Here is a 16,998-nt window from a genome sequence, read left to right as displayed (position 1 = left end):
ATGAAAAAAAAAGAGCCGCCATGCTTATAATACAAAGCCAAGAGATTACACCGGAACTATATATACACATAATAATGAGCCATGGTCAACCTGCGCTCAAACAAACCTTGTCGTCGCCTTGATGAACAGCCACAATGCCAAAAAGAAGAGCAGATCTACCCTGTGCTCCGTCGTTTTTTTACGAGCCAGTTTGATGCGCGAGCGGTTTCGCTGTACTGCTTGCACTCGCCGCCTGTCTATATCTAAAATAACAAACTACTTGAGCTGATGAGCTGACCATTTGATTGGTAAATTAATAAACTATTTGCAAATGTGCATAAATATGGTTATCGGTTAATAATAAGCAGAAATACATTAGATTTTGCTGTATTTGGCTTTAGCGTTCTTGGGTGGCTCACCAATGTACGTAAGGATTATAAGATTTAGGTGAGGATTGAACCCAGGTGTGACGACCCCAGGATTTCAGTATGGATGTGGCAGATCCTGATTGGGTGCCTGGTTGTTCACTAATTGGCCCAAACCATATAAAAGCAATTGTGTGTTAGCTTCTGGAGGACGGTGTGGCTACGGGGCGTCCTCGTGTAAAGACCATCTCTTGATTTCTGCAACCTTATGGTTTTGTTTAGCATTATTTATTTGTGTAGTAAAGTAGTTATTTTCTTTATTTTCCCCTAGACATTTGTTTGTTGATTTTGTTGCTCTATTTAGTTTTATGTATAATAAATCACAAAAACGCTGCGTTCAGCGTTATATATATAAATATATAAATATTTTTTATGATTTTTAATTTTTTTAAAAAAAAAAATCATTTTTCATGATTTTTGGTGATTTTTCAAGATTTTTTCATTTTTCATGATTTTTAGTGATTTTTTTTTTAATTCATTTTTCATGATTTTTGGTGATTTTTTTTTTTTTCCAAGATTTTTTCATTTTTCATGATTTTTTAAGGGTTTTCGAGATTTATTAATTTTTTTTGTGATTTTTCGAGATTTTTGCATTTTTCGAGATTTTTACATATTTCATGATTTTTCAGGATTTTTCCATTTTTCATGATTTTTGGTGATTTTTCAAGATTTTCCATATTTCATGTTTTTTCGGCATTTTTTGAAATTTTTCATGATTTTTAAAGATTTTTCATGATTTTTTTTCATAACTTTCTCGATTTTTCCAATTTTCATGATTTTTCGTGATTTTTCATTTTTCATGATTTTTCGTGATTTTCCATTTTTCAGCCGTCAAACGCACAAAACGCTCAATGCGTATCGCGCTATTCGCACTGTGCCATTCACTTAATTTGCTCCGCGGCATTTGCGCGTATCGCGCCGCAGGATGTCTATTCGCGTGTTTGCATTGACTTAACATGTAAATCACTCGCACTTGACGCGCGTTCCGCGTCTGGTGTGAACGCACCATTCCTTTTCTGCCTGCTTTCTCTTTCCTTACCTGAGTCAAATTAGACACACACCTGACAATCAATTGTGTTTTTATACACCTACCTCTTCAAACAGAATATGAAGGGAAAGGGCTTCAAAATTTACCCCCAAGATATAGGACAGCACTACAGCACCTTCACACATCTTCATATATATATATATATATATATATGTGTGTAAAATTTGGCCCGGGAAAAGTTTTTTTTTTTTTTTTTTTTTTTGCATCTGGCCCTCCGCCCAAAAAGTTTGGACACCCCTGGTTTAATGTATAAAAATTGTGAACAAACTTAACTGTTGATATCTTAAATAATAAAGTCAAATAACCAACATTTCTCAAAATGGATATCTCGTTTTACAATGAAACTCTTCACATATCTCACACATCTCAAGCTAGTCAATGCTCACTGTGTGTGGTTGCCAGTACGTTTACCAAACAACACGATAAAGCAATAAACACCTAGATCTTGTCATATTTTCATTGTCTTTTTGTTCTTTCTAGCTTAATAAAGAACAAATAAATTCAGTATCAGAATATGTTATGCTTATATTTATATATTTATTGCTAAATGACGATGTCAGTTTTCTATTAGCCTTGTTACAAAGTGAATGATTTCAGATTCTCAAAACATTTCTGCAATTTATTTTTGCAAAACGAGGGTTGGATACTCAAAAATGTCACTCAATTATATGTTATCAGAGATCATAGATATAAGAAACTCACTAAACTTAGTTTAAGCGGTCCACCCTATTTCACCAAGTCCACTCATTTCTCTCCTGACCCCTGGCATATAGAGACAGTTTGAACAGACCTTCGAAAATTGTCTATTGTAGTTTCTGGAATACACAAGCACGTTGCTCCCAATATAAGAGGGCAATTCGCGCGCCTCCATAGGAAATCATGAACTTGCATGTAAAAGATGTAATATGTGGCCAGCTAAGTCCACTTTAAAGAAACCAGGTATATAGACTCTTACATGTAATATAATTATACAATAAATTTCCTTTTTTCAAAAAACTTCATCACGATTCACAAATCATAGAGAATATGCAACAGCATTCCATATTGCATGGCGGCACACTGTTTATTTATAGGCAAATTAAATCTGATTGAAATCACAAACTATCTTAACTGCGGTTCACAATCCATTTTAGTCAGTTTCATTGTTTTTCAATGTTCTGCCTTATTTATTTAATTATATCATGGTAGTTGTTCCAAAAGCTGGTTCCAAACAATATTCAGATTAAGAGAATAATCTATAATAGATTCCTGCATGCAGTTTTGTGGGTTAACTCTTCCCTGACCCATGTACACCACTTGGATATGTTTGAGAAAACTCTAACCGATCAGTTTTAACCATTTAACCCAGTCATGACCCATGTACACCACTTCAATTATTTATGAAATCATTCACAAATCAGTTTTGGTCAGTTATCCCTTCTTTGAGTCACTGCTTTTCTGGTTTTTTGAAAACTTTCACAGATGAGTTCAGTTAACCCTTCAGTTAACCCTTTCCTAAATCAAATGTATTCATTTAATGATTTGTGAAAACTGTCAGAAACCAGTTTTGGCCAGTTATTTCATTTGTGAGTCACTTTTGTTCTGAGTAAGACTGAGCATGTTCAAAAGAGGACAGCAAACATTTACGAGACAGCGATCTCAGAGAGTTTGTCTTGTTAGGATCAGAATTGGATTCATTCCCAATGGAGAGGACTTGCTATATATACCAAGGCATAAGTGCAGTTTTAATATAACATTTTGAACCGTTTTTATCAATCAACATTGTTAATAATATTGTTTAAATCAGAGATGTGCTGTTTTTCTGATTATGCGATTGTGTAATGAAGTAGGTATTATCCAATGTGTTAGGCGGTTAGGTGTTGTGGGGGGTTCTAGGCAGAATCTCTGGATAATCATGATTTCCACAGACTGGTCTCCACATATTATAGACTTATATATATATATATTTTCATACATTTACTTACTAGACATTGATTCTGTCACATGACCTTGTTTATAATTAATCTGAGGAGCACACATGCCTTTTACAAATAAATGAAATAGGATGAAGTTAGTTTAACTAGACCAGATTCAGTTAGTGTGCAGGACATGCAAAACAAATATTTATGTTTTTTTGCTAAACATTTTTCCATCATTTGCAGCTGGGGTAACACAGAAAGTGTTGGTTATAGCATAGACAATGGCAGAGGAGGAATTCATGAAAACAATTAGAGATGAATTCCCACAGCTGCAGGACAGGGAATTTACACTGTGCCAAATGAACAGCCACTGAGAAGTTATACCGTTACAGCTCTCCACAATTTGCCCTGCCACAATTAAGGCCTGCCAGGAGCTAAGGCAATCAAGATCAGCTGTGTACATACGACCCAAGGTATGAATATTTAGCTCTTTCTCTTTTAAATAACCAGATGAACAGTTGGTTCAACATATCATTATAGACAAACAAATTTGAATGTATGCCACTTGCTTATGTTGTCGACAATGTGATGTGGTAATTAAATAGTAAAATGTAGATGTGTAATTTCATTCTGACACTTAGGCAGCATTTTGGCCTTTTTCAGATTTTGGAGCCAACTAGGCAGCGCAGTATACTGTAAATTTCTCAAGTGTTCAAGTCTAGGATACTGAAAACGATCAATTACAGTTTTTGTGTATGCAAGACAGTATTCCTAGTTACGTTTTTGGGATACTTTTTCAGGTTTTGGAGCCAGCTGCTTAGGAAAACTTATCTGACACTGACAATGTTTTCAAATGTTGAAAGTTTTCAATTGCTGTGCTTTAATATTCTGAAAGAAATTAATGTATGATTTACATGTGAGAATATTTCTGCATTCAACATGATGTCCCCTTATTGTTTTCAGGTTCTGGAGCCAGCTGAAGTTGAAAATTACCCTAAGACAATGTAATTGTTTTAAGTGTTACATCTTAAGACTTAAAGAACCAATGTATGATTTACATGTGACAGTTTTTCAGAATGCAAAGCTGTGATTCCAAATAACAAGATTTTGTGCTTTTTCAGATTGCAGATGTTGCTGTGGATGACAATGAACTACCAAATAACAATGTAAATATACTATTTTCAATTTTAAGACACTACATGGAATATGCATGTCAGTTTTTTAGAGGTGACTTTTTTTTTCTTTTTTTTTGAGCCAGCTGATGATATTTATTTATTTATTTATTTTTTGGCCAGTATGCTTTAAAATAATTAAGGCTTTTAAAAATTATAAGTAAAGCTAAGTAAGTTGATTAGGTTTGCAGTAGATTTAGAAGTTATATTAAAATAAATCCAAAGCACACAGTATAACTGCTTGGGTAATAATCTGGCTTGAAAACAGTTAAAGACCTTTAAAGACAATATTATATGTTGTAATTAACACTTTTCTTGTAAATAATACATTTGTGCAGGACTTGAGGGCATGGAGGGCACTAAGGCAGGAACAAGATAGAGTACAATCTCTTTGAAAACAGATCGAGCAAGGGTAAGTATCATAATCAAAGCATTGATTATTCTAATGTATACAGTTTAAGTCAAAATTATTAGCCCCCCTGTTATATTTTAATCATTTAATATTGTTTCCCAATTTCTGTTTAATGGAGAGATTTTTCTCAACACATTACTAATCATAATATTTTAGTAAGTTCTATGAGTTTTAATATTTTATGTTGTAATAAGTAATTTTTCAAATGTTTGACGTGATGACAGCACATAATATTTGACTTGATGTTATTAAGATATCAGTATTCAGCTCAAAGTGACATTTAAAGGCTTAAATATGTTAATTAGGCAAGTAAGGGTGAAAAATCCTGTGAAAAATCCTAATAATGTGATTTGGGCTAATAATTTTGACTTCAGCTGTACAATCAATTAACATTTAACATTTATGTTAATACTACCCGGTGGCTCACCTTTTTATTTTTACATTTTCAAATGCATCAGGAAAGAAGGAGACAGCAAATGCAACAGCAGAAAATTGTAGAAAAGTATGTTTAACTTGACTGTATCTAGATCATTACTGTTTTCTGTGTATAACTAAAAACTCTGTACTCTTTAAAAAGGCAATAGAGGATCGCCAGATATAAATATATCTGCACTTGTTTAGTCGGCTGATGGAGTCACATTACAATTCAAATACCCAGATGGGAGAATTATGAAGAGGACATTCAAAGTCACGCAGCCTTTTCAGGTTAATAATCATTTCACTTGTGTACCCATTTATTGGAAAAAAATAATACATTACAGAGCTTTTATTTATTTCTTTCACAGGACTTGGTTGCATCTGCTGGTCTGGATGAGATGGCAAGTGAGATTTTCTCTCGCTATCTCCCTTATATAGCAATTTGGGAGGTACACTACAGGACCATGGCATAGTAGGATGTTCTACATTTTGTGTTGCGATTGTCCTCTGATGAAATACAGGTTAAAAAAAGTGTTTTGTTACATTATGTGATAATTACAAATGATAATTAACAGCGTGAATCATCGTCTTGATTATTTGTTTACTTTAAAAGTTAACCTAGAAAGCAGCTCTAAAGCATTTTATTCACGTGATTTGAGCCCATTTCATTCTGTGATATCTAGACTTTTGTGTTCTGCCTTTAGTAATTGTACAATCTGTTAGCTTACTCACTTTTTGGGACTATTCCTTTACACTGGCCTTAACTCAAAAGCAAACACTAAAAAAAAACTTTTTTTTTAAGTAACAGATCTTTACCATTAAAGTTTACATTTCTGTCAGATTTGTTTGTAGTGCTGTCTGTCTTATTGTTATGATTTATATATTACATTCTGTCTTATATATAAATTAAACAGACAAGTTAAGATTGGGATTTCAAATATTTGTATGAAACTTACTTATAATAAATGCTATCATTTCAGGAAATTCTAAACAAAACTGCCATGTTATCAAATGGACTGACACCTGCCATGTCTCCCACACACACCTCCATTTCCAACCTTGACCTTTCCATTTCTCCCCCTCACCCTTCTATATCACTCCCACATCTCTCCCTCTCCCCCCACAGCCCTCCATGTCCCCTCCACACCCCTCTAATTCCTTCTTTGCAGGTCACCATGGTTAACAATGGAAGAACAAAGATTTCAAGCATCACCCTCCTTTTAACATGTCAAGTCTGCCATTCTAACCCGATCAGCCTGACATAATGATCTCCAGCCTTGTGCTCGTCAACATTCTCACCTGAGTTAACAAGACAATTACTGAAATGATCTCAGCAGGTCCTTTAATGACAGCAATGAAATGCCGTGGAAAGTTTTTTTTCAGGATTAAGTTCATTTTCATGGCAAAGGAGTATGCAATTCATCTGATCACTCTTCATAATGTTCTGGAGTATATGCAAATTGCTATTATAAAAACTTAAGCAGCAACTTTTCCAATTTCCAGTATTTATGTAATTCTCACAACTTTTGGCCACGACTAAATACAGGGTAACGGTGCAGTTAGGCTTTAACCCTAATTAAACACACCTGATCAAACTAAATCTAAAGGTTGAAGAAGGGCTGGAACTAAATTCTGCTGGGCTGCGGCCCTCCAGGAGTTTGACACCCCTGGTGCATAGCATATTTTAAAGCAACTGCCTACATTTATCACAATCATGCACATATCGTTAAATAAAAACAATAAAATATACAAACTTCATCCAAAGCAAAAAAATTATAATAAATAATCTGATCCTAATGTCGTGCCAAACCTGCAGTAATAATAAAAAACACAACAAGTAACCTGATTTATACTACGTATTTATTTAGGAAAGCATTTATACTATACTGTTAATGCCACTTTTACTTACTTCATTTGAATTTTTCCTGACAAATTCATTGAGTCTATGTAAAAATGTATGTACGTGCTGTTTAAGATATATAATTTAAGTAACACATTTTTACTAGTTATTTAGCAAAATACTAATATTCAGATTAAAGTGCAATTTAAAAGCTTAACTATAGGCTAAAATAGGCAAATTAGATTAATTATATGAAAAGTAAACAATGTTATAAGAATTATTGTGAAAATTTCTTTGCTCTGAGTGAATATTTTTGCCTTTAAATGCATCTCGATCATACACACACACACACACACACACACACACACACACACACACACACACATAGCAACATGAAGCATCAGAGTAGATAGGGCATTAACAGTTGAACAGTAATTTATCATTTATTATCACAGCAACTTTCTATAATGGGTATATAAAGTAAATTACTGTAATTTATTCTTTGCACTACACAATTTCATACAAATCCTCCTTTTACTGTAAAATACTGTTACCTTTTATTACAGCAAAACACTGGCTATTTTACAGTTATTTACTGCATAATCTACAGTAAGGGTTAACTGTAGCATAAATGGAGAACAGGCTGGACAGTCGAACAGTCTGAGTCCACAGAGCTGATCAATTTCAAACTGACAGTATCTCCACTCAAAAAAGCTGAAATGCAACAGCACAGATCTTTCCATCTTAAAAAAAAAAAAAAAAAAAAAAAACATAAACCCCATAAGCAAATATTGCACTGCCAAAACTGAGAAAGAAATTATTCTGAAAACGTTTTAATAGATACTCGGCCAAAGAACTCTGTCTGCTGTTCCAGTAAACTGGTAAAGGGCTGTTTGGACATTCCAGGAGCAGTCAGCATGTGGTCATAGGACACAAAGACATTTATTTTGTAAATTGTTTCGCAACTTGCTGTGGCAGGCCGGCATCCAGCACGGATCAACAGTGGAATGTTGGTGGTTCTGCTCACGTTACATTTTAAGCATGAGAATTCTGGCAAGCTGACATTGTAACGACCTATTGAAATAAAGTATATATAATACATTTATAATAGAAATATTAAACAATGTTTTTAAATGCTCTCAGCTTACCATCAATTCCTATGAGAATTCCCTTTTTACCCTCTGACACCACAATGGAATCAGTGGCACAATTGCAAATTTCTTCAGGTGTCTCAAGGGGCAAAATGCCATCTGGAAACAAATTTCAAACTTTACTGTAATTAGCATTGCTGCATCATTATTATAAGTTTCAAGATTATGAATAAAAAGAAAAAAAAAGTACATGCCTTTTTCTTTAAATAGAATTTGTCCTCTGCTATCCACCTTGATCAAAGTAGTTGGGGATATGGGCCTTAAAAAATCCTTCCACATCAGTTTCACGGTTGTGAAGTTTTCTTTTGTGGAGCAAAATATCACAGTCTGGACATAATAGCTGCTTGGGAATGCAGTCTTTACAGCCAATAACAGATTGCTTCAGTAGGCAGTGCTGGCACTGCCTAATCTCTGTATATTCAGCAGACAATAAAGAATCCAACATTAAGAAGAATCCAGCCTTAAAGCTGCCCACTTTTTAGACTGCTCAACGCGAATTGCCCATATGTTTGAGGAAGTCGGAATTGAACACTTAATGTCATCAGTGTCACCTAGCAGGTCCTTAATTTCTTGATGAAGAGTTTCTGTACTAGGAAACAATACATGTAACCTTAGTGTTCATGGCAGTTGGTTAGACTGACCATTACAGGGAAATACTTACCAATGTTTTCCGCTGCTGCCCAAACAGTGTGAGCAGACAGTGATGGACCTTCAAACAAGAACAATGGGGCAAATGACACAATAGTAATAATAACCATGCATGGCTAGTTACTTTGAAAATTGTTGGTGTCATTACTCACTATGATAAATGTCTCTTTGCCCAGATTCCAAAGATAAAGACATACCTGCACTATTGATCACAGTAGCTAAAAAAATTTGAGATTTATAAAATTATACATTACAGAAAATGTATGATGGTGCTACACATTATAAGAAATATGTGTGTGTCCACTACAATAATACACAATATGCTAAATTTATTATACCCATACCATCACAAATGTTTGCCTTAGAAGATTTCTGCCTTCTCCGTTTAGGCACAAGATGACCAAACTGATCCCTCTCCACAAATGAAACTGGTCTGGGAAGGGTGCTGCAGACACGTTTGGTCTTCTGTGTATTTAACTAAAAAGACATATATAGGATGTTAAGCAAAAACGTTGATATCTATTAACAGCTAACAAACTACGATTCAATGAAGCTATTAAAATAATATAAAAAAATTGCTTGAAAAAAAAAACATTACTGGTGGAAGGTTAAACGTTTGTAGAACTTGTTCAGCCTCCCTGGTAGCTGCTTCAAGTGCAGAATTTGCTGCTTTGCATTCAAGTTCCCTTGTAAGAATGGCCGCTTCCTCATATAACTGGTCAAAATCTGACTTCTGACAAGATGCCATATTGAAGAGAAAAAAAAGTGAAAATCAAAATTTTGTGTGTGTGTGAGAGGAAGATGAAGAGTATGAGAGAGAGAGAGAAATTGCATGAGATTTTAGCTAGTGATGGCTCTTAAAAGAGCCGTTGTGTTGTATTCAATGGAGTGAAGGATAGATGAATGTGATGAGAGTGAGAGTATCTGCAAGACAAAGCAAATAACAGTATTGTAAATAACTATACATAAGCATTTCCACATGTACAAAATACTATAATAATTTGTATTAAATACTGCAACGTTTTGAATCATATAGCAAAGTGCATTATATTTTAAAACTTGTAATACAAGACTTTGATAATGAATACTACAGTATACTGTAGTATTGACTATAGTGGGAAAAAAGTACCGTGGTATACAAGCTTTTACCACAGTAACTTTGGTGTATATAATATACCCTAGTTAAAACGTGGTAAAGTTTTGAGTAATTTGTTTACATTACTGCAGCTGTTCAGTTACCATAGGAACTCAAGAATCAACAAAACCGTTCGCTAGTATTTATTATTATTTATTTATTAGTATTTAGTATTTATTACTATAGTATTTTACATGGGTATACGTCACAAGGGAGAAACGCATAAAAATACAGACGCACAGATGACTGATGACATCCAGCAAACAATAACATTAATTTCTTATTGATAAATTACTGCTAATGCACTTATATAGAACATTTAGGAGCCGTGTTACAGTGTACTTACCAAGAAGTGGCATATGCAAACTGCAGAAAATATTGCGATGGTTTGCAAACGAGAAGAAAAAAACCCATGAGATGGCGCTTGATTAAATCGTATGAATTAGTACGAATTTACTGGTGATCTAAAGGCGGTGAATAAATTGTACGAATTCGTATGACCCAGCTCGTATGAATTTGTACGATTTAGCCACTTAGTTACTACGTACAAATTCGTACGATTTCGCTGTGAGATAGGGTTGACACTGCATATATTACTTAATTCAGATCCTTTTATAACTAAAGAACTGACTGACCAGGTCAATAAGGCCAACGGGTTTGTGGTCATGTTTGACCTTCAGGTGGACCTGCATATTCACTACTGGGTGCTGACCACACTGTTGCGTATGTATTAAATATATATAGCAGTGTGTTGGGTCATGGCAGAGTGCTGGGCCGTGGCAGAGTACTGGGTGGGAGCAGTGTGTTGGGTCATGGCAGAGTGCTAGGCCGTGGCAGACTGCTAGGTGATTTCCCATCATATTGCTCTTTCTTCATGGCAAAGGCAATTCTGCCCGAAGGAAAGAGCTCAATATATTCTCCAAAACTCACTTTATTGTGGGCATGTTCTTTAGAGCCTTTGCTTCCTCCTGTGGGGTCCCTCTTCAAAGAAACCCAGCAGATGTTTTCTGTTAGTCACATCTCCATGGTGCTCATTTAAGCTTTTTTGGCCTTGTCCAGTACTGCCTCTGGGGACAATGATTTTCTGTAGGGCTTTCCTTTGTTAGCTTCCTTCACTTTTGTTGCCTCCACTGTATCTGTCAGATTCAGGCTGCCATCATTCCGTCTCCTGAATCGAGGTTCCATCTAGTAACACATTGGTTAAAGTAATACATAGGTTCCACAAATATTAAAATTTACTCACCCTCAAGTTGTACCAAATTCATTTAAATTTCTTTGTTTTGAGGAACACAAAGAAGATATTTGAAACAATGTCAGCAGACAAACAGATTTTAGCCAACAATTTACAGCCATAGTTGGAGAAAGATGTACTGTGGCAGTAAACGGGTGGTGAGATATTAAAATAATTATACCATTAATAACAATGTTTGTTCTAGTTGAGACAGCGAATAAGTGAAATTCTATCTCTTTGTAATGTCAATTTTTTTAAGACAATATTTTTATTTTCAAAAAGAAAATATTTTCTACATTTTGAATACTACTGTTCTATTACATGTAAAAGCAGTGCATTCAAACTATTACTTTAAATTGAAGTTACTTACATTTTAGTCTGTCACTAAATTTAATCTATGCCTGTGAAATAGAAAATTAAAGAAGAATATTAATGTTAACTTTGTTACTGGTTTATAATTAGTGATGAATTAATGCGTGTGCATTATTATATTATTGTTTTATTATTGGTGATGCATTAATGTGTGACCCTAATATTGTAGCTTTATTATTAGTGATGAATTAATGTGAGCATTATTCTATTCTTGGTTTATTATTAGTGATGCAATCATGCGTGATCCATATTGTTTTTTGCTTTGTGATTAGGGATGTATTATGCGTGAGCGTTATTAGATTGGTTTATGATTAGTGATGTAGTCATATGTGAGCGTTATTATAATATTTGTTTATAATCAGTGACTGATGAAATGAGCCTTATATTTATTATTAGTGAAGTGATTCATTAATGTGTTAGAATAATGCATGGGCATTATTGTAACTATGGTAGTAAATGATAATATAAAGTGTTGTAATGTATAATAACTGCATTAAAATGTTTGTAGTAAAACTGTACAGTGTGCTTGGTCGGCTAACGTTAATCTTACCAAATAACATTATATAACATCTATAACAATCATTTAATAATCGTGTTGTAGTAATTAATGTTACTGTAATGGTTATTTAAACCAACTTGTTATAAAAATACTTTCTTTGCAATTGTTGTCTGAATTAATCTGCAACAAAATCTGTTAGTACAATAGAAATCATGAATGTTATAAGGGCTCTGATTGGCCATAGCGTTCATTGTAACTCGGAACATGATTGGCTGCCGTAACCAAGAATAAGGTGAATCTTGGTTCCAGCTCGGGACGTCATTGGCCGGTGTAACCAAGAATAACCACGACTTACAGGTGGCAGTATGCGCCACTGGCCCAGTCTACGTCAGCAGTGCTCATTAGCATGCTGCTTGGAAAGAGGACACGGCTCGGTGAACATGGAGTTCCTTCAACGCATGCTGTGCTTTGTTGTCATGGCAAGTTGTGGTGTCGATAAGATGCTCTTACACAGAGCATGTGACAGTCCCTCTCAAGAAGAACTGTGATCCAGGCTCTGAGACTTTCTTTACTCCAGGAGGAGGTTGCAAACGTTAGAGTTATTTTTGGAGCAGCTGCAACACACCTGGGTGGAGGCCCACAGCTAGACTTGAGGGCAACCAGACCTTCCCTGGTGGTCTAGTGGTAAGGATTCAGGGCTCTCACTGCTGCAGCCCAATTTCAATTCCCAGTCAGGTAGCTTCCTTTTCACCTCCATGGTGAACTTCGAGCAGTGCTGAGCTCTCTTCGAAAAGGCAACATATGTCCTTCGAGCCAGAGTCGAACCAGCGACCTAAGGATTGCCAACATCCCAACTACAGTCCTCCGCTCTACCAACTGAGCTATCGAAGGCTTCCAGGGTACTTCCACAACCACATCCTATAAGGTAGCTGCAGTCCGACCGCTGGCCAAAAAGGACAGAAGCAAAAGCACTCAACCCTTCCCATACCAGGAGTCGAATCCGGGCCGCCTGGGTGAAAACCAGGAATCCTAAATGCTAGACCATATGGGAACTGCCACTTTTGAAACCCAGTCTTGGCACAAATTCCAGTTTATTCTGATTGCTAAAACATCCCTGCTCCGCTCCGCTTGCCCAAGTGCCACTCATACACTTACACACTCTCTCATACACAGTTTCTTGGTTTCCGTAAACGAGAATCTTCTGATCCATTGTCATGAGTGCTAACCTTTGCACCACCGTCACTCTGTTCAGCACCTATTTAGCACATTGCTTGAAGCAAGGACAAGGCTCTGTCAACCCGGAGTTCCTTCACCACACATTCTGCTTTGTTTTTATGGCAAGAGGTTGTGTGGATGGGATGCTCTTACAGGATTCCTGACAGTCCCTCCATAGAAGACCTGAGATCCAGGGTCGGAGACTCTCTCCTCTCCAAGAGGAGGTTAAAAGCAATGGTTTCTTTTGTGTCTGTGTGTCAGAGCGCTTAGGTGTTGCTGCAGCTCAGAGACCTACAAGTGGAGGAGATTACACTGCAAGTCGGCTGGATGACCTCTAAGTGGTAGGCACTTATGCCGCACGTAGGCTGGGTTTGCGATTGATGTAGCTGTAGTAGACATTCATAAAAATAAAAAAATATTTATAAACTGCTTACTCTGAGGTTGTGTTTAGGGTTGGGGTAGGAGTAAAATTGAATAAAACAGAGCAGGTTACTGTGAGGTTGGGCCTAGGGCTGGGGTAGGTGTGATTTTAATAAACTGCGATAGGTTGTATTCTGTGCCATGTACGAGACATTGAATCAATGAAACCCACATGGAGGTTTGTTACTGTGAGGTTGGGTTAAGAGTTGGGGTAGGTTGGGAGGTTGATAAAACACAGCAGGAAACTGTGAGGTTGGGTTAAGGATTGGGGTAGGTTTGACATTCAAACATAACTGATAGTAGTATGAGCATCTGCAATGGATTTCAAAATTATAATGGACATTCAGAATTTTTCTTATAGGATTTTCACTTTGTCCTATATATTTTAAAATCTTTTGGGGCATTATGACTTAATTTATTGGAATTTCCACTTTGTCTTTAGGATCTGATTTTGATTTTTAGATTCATTAGACTGTGATTAGAAATTTATTTTTCCATAATATATTTTTGATTATGTCAATTAATTATTTTTTTAGATCACAATAGTATAGGATGTTTTTTTGACCTTTGATTTTTCTTAAAGTATAATGTATAATATAAACATATACACATTACATTATAAAAAAATCAGTAAACATTATATAATACTTTATAAATAAACATATTAAATTAAAATACTAATGAAACAATATTTTTTGTGAATTTTTCTTTTATTTAATCAGCCTCTTCAGTTTTGCTAATAACAAATATAAATGAAATAACAGTATCTCTTTTTAGTAGATAAGTAATTTACAGTTAATATAGAGTAGTTAATTCACAGTATTTTGCAGCATTATATATATATATATATATATATATATATATATATATATATATATATATATATATATATATATATATGTGTGTGTATTTGTGTGTGTGTGTGTGTGTGTGTGTGTGTGTGTGTGTGTGTGTGTGTGTGTGCATGCATCAAATAAAGTATTTTTGGTCGTCTTCATTATGTGGTTATTCTGACCAAAGACATTGCTGAATTTTGCATCGCTAATGACCTCTGCTTCAGCTGCTGCTTGCGTCTCATGTCTGATCAACCAGGTAAGTTTAGCCTTTCAAATTTAAGAGTTAATATTTAAGTTCTGTATTAAATTAGCCCTAAATAGTTGAAAATTAAATTCGGTGTTCAGTTACAACCATTGTAGTGAATCGCTTAAATCATGAGTGAGCAGTAAACTGTTGATGGCTAAGGCGATCTATTCAAACTCGAGCTGTTAATTTCTGAGGCAATATTTACAATCCCTGATTTAATTGATCCAGATTTATATGTTTTCATGAAATGACACAGTTCTTTAATCATTTTACATATAATTTGGTGTTAATTAGATGTATCATGTTTGTTTGTTGCTGTTTACGTGACCAACGTCTGCAATGACCGATCTGAAGCAATACGCGATAGTTTAAACTGTCGTAATACATAAAATGTAATACATATAGATTATATATATATATATATATATATATATATATATATATATATATATATATATATATATAATATATACAGTTGAAGTCACAATTATTAGCCCCCCTGAATTATTAGCGCCCATGTTTACTTTTTTCCCCAATTTCTTTTTAATGCAGGGGAGATTGTTTCAGCACATTTCTAAGCATAGTAGTTTTAAAAACTTATTTCTATTAACTGATTTCTTTTCTCTTTGTCATGATGACAGTAAATAATATTTTACTTGATATTGAGGTGGATTTTGTGTTCTTTGAGGTGTGTGTGGTCTGCTTGTGGACTTGCATACCATTAAAAGAATTAAGGTGCTATGTAGAGTTAGAAAGGGGAAATTGCCTGAGTAAACAACTAAGGGTCACAAGAATTGGATGAGAAGAGACCGGGAGAAAGCCTGAGTAAACAACTAAGGTGTCACAGGAAATGGATGAGAATAGAGCAACACGTGGTTCGAATCCTGCCGACTACGTCCAGGCAGTGCACAGGACTTAGTTTGCTACCTTCCATGATTGTTTGCAATTCCATTGTTTCTTGGGAAAAGGATGTGCTCAAAAGGGAGTCCTATCTATTGTGTTGTACTGATGTCTACACCTACATCAACCATAAACCCAACCTCACAGTAATATGTTGTGTTTTAGCAACATCTACACCAACCATAAGCTAAGTGAAGCTATGTAATGGAGCCTGGATAGCTCAGTTGGTAGAGCATCAGACTTTTAATCTGAGGGTCCAGGGTTCAAGTCCCTGTTCGGGCGTACAAGACTTTTTGTGGAGCCACAGCTTTTGCCATTGAGCTATCGCTTGCTGAAAGTTACATCTGGATGCACAACACGTGTACTCGGAATGAGGACATGGCTGTACAGGCAGTCTTGTAGTCATGGCAGAGTGGTTAAGGCGATGGACTTGAAATCCATTGGGGTCTCACTGCACAGGTTCGAATCCTGCTGACTACGTCCAGGCAGTGCGCAGGACTTAGTTTGCAACCTTCCATAATTGTTTGCAATTCCATTGTTTCTTGGGAAACGGGATGTGCTGAAAGGGAAAAGCAAAACGGCAGCTTCCATTTTTAAAGACATATGACTCAGAATGAACATCCAGTGGCTTTCCCATAGCTCGCCGTGATCGTATAGAGCAGGGGTCTCAAACTCAATTTACCCGGGGGCTGCAGGAGGCAAAGTCTGGGTGAGGCTGGGATTTCACAAAAAAAAGTCCTCAAATGTCATTATTAACAGTTTTAATTATTTCTTCTGAACATGAAGTGTCCTGAACATTAATAGAACATTGAGTGAAGATTATGAACAGTTCTTCTGAACATGGCATCTTTTGCCTACTTCTTGCTGCCAGACACTTGACAGCGCTTCTTCTCACAAATCTGAACCACATTTGGCTTTAGAGCGGAAGCAGTTGAGACCCTCAGTATGGCTTGAAGATGATCATCATCAAGTCTAGACCTGTACTTTGACTTATTGAAGTCCTAGGGAAAAAAGTGGGGGAACTCACTCAAAACTTCCATTCCCTCACCTAAAAAAAAGGCGTATATATGTATAAATAAAACACCCCCACCCCACTCCAGTCACATCAGTCTGTATCTACCTATAATATCAACACAATCTCACGGCAATTCGT

General features: G+C 35.7%; 1 long non-coding RNA gene and 3 other non-coding genes across 4 annotated transcripts; 3 read left to right on the top strand and 1 right to left on the bottom strand.

The window, feature by feature from the left end:
* The first annotated feature begins 3,056 nt into the window (after positions 1 to 3,056).
* Positions 3,057 to 7,079, top strand: LOC141381736 (uncharacterized). The gene is made up of 8 exons (XR_012402386.1): positions 3,057 to 3,162; positions 3,594 to 3,823; positions 4,314 to 4,354; positions 4,472 to 4,516; positions 4,861 to 4,934; positions 5,393 to 5,436; positions 5,512 to 5,639; positions 5,720 to 7,079. It is a non-coding gene; the product is annotated as an uncharacterized lncRNA (long non-coding RNA).
* Positions 7,080 to 13,031: 5,952 nt separating this feature from the next.
* trnay-gua (transfer RNA tyrosine (anticodon GUA)) lies at positions 13,032 to 13,118 on the bottom strand. Its single transcript is given in 2 exon segments — positions 13,032 to 13,067; positions 13,082 to 13,118. It is a non-coding gene; the product is annotated as a tRNA-Tyr (tRNA).
* Positions 13,119 to 16,054: 2,936 nt separating this feature from the next.
* trnak-uuu (transfer RNA lysine (anticodon UUU)) lies at positions 16,055 to 16,127 on the top strand. The gene has a single exon. It is a non-coding gene; the product is annotated as a tRNA-Lys (tRNA).
* Positions 16,128 to 16,243: 116 nt separating this feature from the next.
* Positions 16,244 to 16,325, top strand: trnas-uga (transfer RNA serine (anticodon UGA)). The gene has a single exon. It is a non-coding gene; the product is annotated as a tRNA-Ser (tRNA).
* Positions 16,326 to 16,998: the final 673 nt, after the last annotated feature.

Source organism: Danio rerio, chromosome 4 (genome assembly GCF_049306965.1).
Source record: "Danio rerio strain Tuebingen ecotype United States chromosome 4, GRCz12tu, whole genome shotgun sequence".
Lineage (NCBI taxonomy): Eukaryota > Metazoa > Chordata > Actinopteri > Cypriniformes > Danionidae > Danio > Danio rerio.
Note: the sequence above shows the minus strand (reverse complement) of the source record. Positions and strands in the feature narration are given on the sequence as shown.